A 4,978-nucleotide genomic window follows, 5' to 3' on the forward strand; every position below is an offset into this window, starting at 1 on the left:
TGAAATCATCCCGACCGCTTCTTGTTATCACAGTTACTCAAATGCTGGGTTCGTTTTTGGAAACGTCTGTGTTGCTAATGGAGTGCCATGGGAGCATTGTATTTTAAACAATTTTGTATCAATTAAGATTATGTTTTATTTTGAATGATTCATTTTGAACTTTAAATATACAGGTTAATACTAACAGTTACAACAGCACTTAATAGGAAAAAAAACACGATGATCTTTTTGTATGTTTTGTCCAGTTGTTCTGCTTGGATTTTGGTGTCTGATCAAATTTATATTAGAATAGGCTGTGTGCTCCCGTGGTTGAAGACAAGGGTTTGCAGGCAAATAACCGTCACGCACGCTTTTATTTTTGAATTTCTTTGTAAAAAAGAGTGAGTTAAATACCACGTGCATTTTCTTTACTTTTTTTTTTTTTTAACAGCTTCAGTGGTTTCAATCTCTCCTCGCACTAAATCGCAGAGTCAGCTCTGAACACGGCATTCTTTATATTCCCTTGTGTGATCGAGTGGGAATCCGCTCTGCAGCGCACTCCAGCACCCACACAGCTCCCTGACCTGCACACCGCAGGGCAACTGCTGTACAAAGCCTGTTTTATCAGTCCCTGCTGTGGATTCAAATAGTATTGGTTTTAAGAATAAATAATTAAACTCACATGGGGAGGTGTCGGGTCTCGGGGCTTCCTGTGCTGTAAACCTGGTCGTCATGGAGACGGGCGGAACGCAGCTCTCGCTATTCCTTATACAATGCTGCCATCGTGTGGACATTCACTAGAACTGTTTGTTGTAATAGATCTATTTTTGTCAAGTTTCAAGTCACGACGGTCAAGGGTCAAGTCTGGAAACAGCCACCCCTGATTGAACTGATGAGGATGATGATGAGGATGATGATTCATTTATCTGACGCCAAAACAATTCACAGGATTATTCAAAGTAATTGCCTCCTCATCCGGCGCGTCTGTGCTCTACGAGTCGCCTCGAAAAATATCAACTGCCTCATTGAAAACTTTAATATCTTACCGTCTCTGAAGCAAATATACAAACAAGCCTGAAACTGAAGAGACATGAATAAATAAATAAAATAACAGCAGAAACGCTTCCTTTTACAGAGAACAGTTTCAAAGTGGCTTGTTTTGAGAGCGTCTCGCGGGTAAATGTTGTCTTTCGCGGTTTGATTATTTTTTGTTTATTTTTACCGCGTGTGTGTGTTTTTTTTTTTATTGCAGGACTTCAATCAGAGCATCCTAAACCACGCCCCCTCCCTCCCTCTGAAGCTCAGCATCCAATAAACTGACACGTCACTCAAATGAACACACCTGCACTCAGCGAATCAGGCTGAAGAACATGGTGACCCGCCTACTTCCTTCCTCAGGATTGGTTAATCCGGGGATTCTTCCAGATGATTGACACTCGTATGCATTTGCTCGGGTCGTGTTTCATTGTAACAGATTCAGCCCCGGATCAGAACACATCCGATTCGAATGGATTATTGGATGTTATTGTTTTATAGACGAGACGCCGACAGTTCAGGACAGTTTCATTTGACGCGACCTTCTGAAGAAACATTTTTAAGAAATCGAGGATCAGCGCATTTGATCTCATGACGTAAATCTGACAGCGCTGACACACAAACACACACACACACTGACACACACACACACTGACACACACACACACACACACTGACACACACACACTGACACACACACACTGACACACAAAAAAGACACACACACACAGACACACACACACAAACACACACACTGAGACACACACACACACTGACAAACACACACACACACTGACAAACACACACACACACTGAGACACACACTGACACACACACACACACACACTGACACACACACACACAGACACTGAGACACACACACACACACTCACACACACACTGAGACACACACACACAGACACACACACACTGACACACACACACTGACACACACACTGACACAAACTGACACACACTGACACACACACCAACACACACACACACTCACAGACACACACACACTGACACACACACACACACACTGACACACACACACACACCACACACACAGACACACAAACACACACACACTGAGACACACACACACTGACAAACACACACACTGACACACACACACACACACTGACACACACACACACTCACACACACACACACACACTGACACACACACACACACACACACACACGGTATTCAAAACAGCAGGGGTCTAATAAAATAAACAATATTAAAAAGCCTGCTGAAAAATGAATGCATTTGGATATCAGCATATCAATGTCAGCTTGTTATTCAAATTCCCAATGGCCATTAACAGGGAGGAAGCGCCTTGTTTGAACGACAGTAAATAAAATAAAAACAGCCATTAATCAAAGTTTCCAGTAGAGAAAGACAGGAGCCTTATGACATTGTTTAGCACTGTCAAATCCATATCACTTTGAAATATGTACAGTATATACTATTGTGAGAAAGGTCGTTGCTTTTCTCTTTCATTCACTGTAGAATGCGTGTGCTTACTGTCCTTTATATTTTCTGATGCATATCATGATATTTGTACTGTGTTATCCTGCGGAGATACTCAGAGATATTACAATTTATTATAAACTCATATTTACAAGCTATCGTAAAATGAACACAACTGCATGTATCCCAGCGCCCCTGCTTTGTGTTGCAGGGTGATTATCACACCCCAGCTGTATCTCTGCTATCACAACAGGATCGATTCTGGGAATAAAGTATTGGCAAAGTTTGCACATTTGTGGTTTATTGTGTTCTTAAAGGTTGTTTGATAATTATCTACAGCCTGCAAAGTGAGGAGCAGATACTGAAATTATACTGGAAGGTTTTTGTCAGGTTTTATGAAGCAGGACTCAGGGAGACAGGGGTGAATTCTCGAATTCAAAGTCTATTGCGATGGATTTTGGTACACAAACAGCGGGTAAACACGACACAGATAGCAATTAAGACAAATTGAATAAGTAATTTGGGGTAAAATCGGTTTGGGCCACTGCGACAGGGTACACCCCGCTGTGGGGTATATTCCTGAATATGATAATAATACATGAACATGCAGTAGAGATGGAACTGCATTCACTGATGAAACTGTGTGTCTTGAGAATCAAGGCAAGCTGCTGTGTCTTGAGAAGGGGCCTCTGGCTTGCAGACAGACTGAACTATGTGAGCTACTGATTAGAGGAGCGGTGCCTGGACTGGATTAGGCTGAACGGACAGTTGAATTATGGACAGATACTTCACACGGGCAGCAACAAGCATTTTGACGCAAGGCAGACATGAACTAGCGCTGTCCCCGTGGAAAAGGACATTAAAACATTAAAGGACTGGGAGTTCAAAAAAAGGCACGATACACAAATGATCTCATGAAAGTGGATATTTAGCAGAGTGAAACAGACTATAAATATCCAAGCAAAGCTAAACATGTTGCGCTCCACATCGAATGATAAACAAGGTGCTGTCACTCTGAAAAGCAAAGCTGCAACTCCGGGACTCTGCCTGAAAACAGAATCAAGAAGAGGAATCGAGCTGCAAGCGAGTCAACGACCACAAGCAACGAGACTGAGGCCCAGCTGGGCACACTGAAGATGTGTAAAACCTGCTTTTATTTGATCCACAATATTGTACTGTCTCCTTTCATTCAGTTTGTAACTTTGTTATCTTTTTGGTGTTTGTCTATCCAGAGCAGACATTTCAGTTCTTCTATACTTCACACCCTCAGCTTCTGGGAGGATTCAGGACTGTACCTGTAGTGTTCTTTGAGCAGCTTCACAATAGTATTACCCTGCTATCATTGGCTCCTTCAACTGGCAGGCAAACCTTTGAAAGATACAATAGGCTGAATCGCTCTGTTTTTTTCTTCTTACATCAGACCCAGCAGTCACTGGACAAAGACCTGTATGAAATAGGCTGGTCTGCTGGTATTGTTTAGTTAAAGCAACACTGTGTGGTCATTGTTATAGTAGAATATCTTTGTGTGTTTAACATTTTCTCCAATGGTTTGTACACAAATGCCAATAAATGGTTATTAGACGTGGTGCTTATTTAAATTCATGTTTTGTTTTTAATTTAAAACGCAATTATAAACGGTGCTTTGAATAAAAATAATAACATCTCACCCTCTCTAAAAAACTTTATTTAACTTGGTTTCCACCACATTATATATATATATATATATATATATGAAATAGGCTGGTGGTCTAGGAATAAGAATATGAAGAATATGCTCAAAAGAAAGTGACTATGTAAAACAAAGAAATGTATTCAAAACAAATCTTAAAAAAAGAGGATACAAAGAAAGAATTATAGAGACGGAGTTAAGAAAAGTGGATAAACTAAAAAGAGATGATCTACTAGATTATAAAAATAGAGATAAAAAGGTCAAAAGAGTCCCATTAATAATGACTTACTCTAAACTTTTGCCCAATATTTCTAAGATAGTTTGGAAACACTTGTGGATTCTACATAATTCAGAAAAATTAAAAAAAGTATTTCTTAAGGCCCCAGTTGTAGCATTCAAAAGAGAAGCTAATTTAGGTGATATTTTAGTTCACAGTAAACATAAAAGAATAATTGACAAAATAGGTTCTACGAACATATGCACTAGTAGATGTAAAGTGTGTAAATACATAGACAAACGTAAAAATATAATTAAACATAAGAACACCACATATCCACTAAAAACTAATACCTACTGTAAAAATAGCAATGTTGTTTATGGAATAGCCTGTGAAAAATGTGATGAAATCAAATATGTTGGAGAGACTGGAACTACTTTATATAAAAGAATTCAGAACCACCTTTCATTAATTAGAAATAAAAAAATGAATGAACCAATAGTACAGCACTTCACCAATCAGGGACATGACATAAATGATGTACAGTTTGTAGTATTAGAACAGCTCAAATTAGACAATGCGACATATAGAAGAATAA

The sequence above is a fragment of the Acipenser ruthenus genome, chromosome 53 (assembly GCF_902713425.1).
Source record: "Acipenser ruthenus chromosome 53, fAciRut3.2 maternal haplotype, whole genome shotgun sequence".
NCBI classification, from domain to species: Eukaryota; Metazoa; Chordata; class Actinopteri; order Acipenseriformes; family Acipenseridae; genus Acipenser; species Acipenser ruthenus.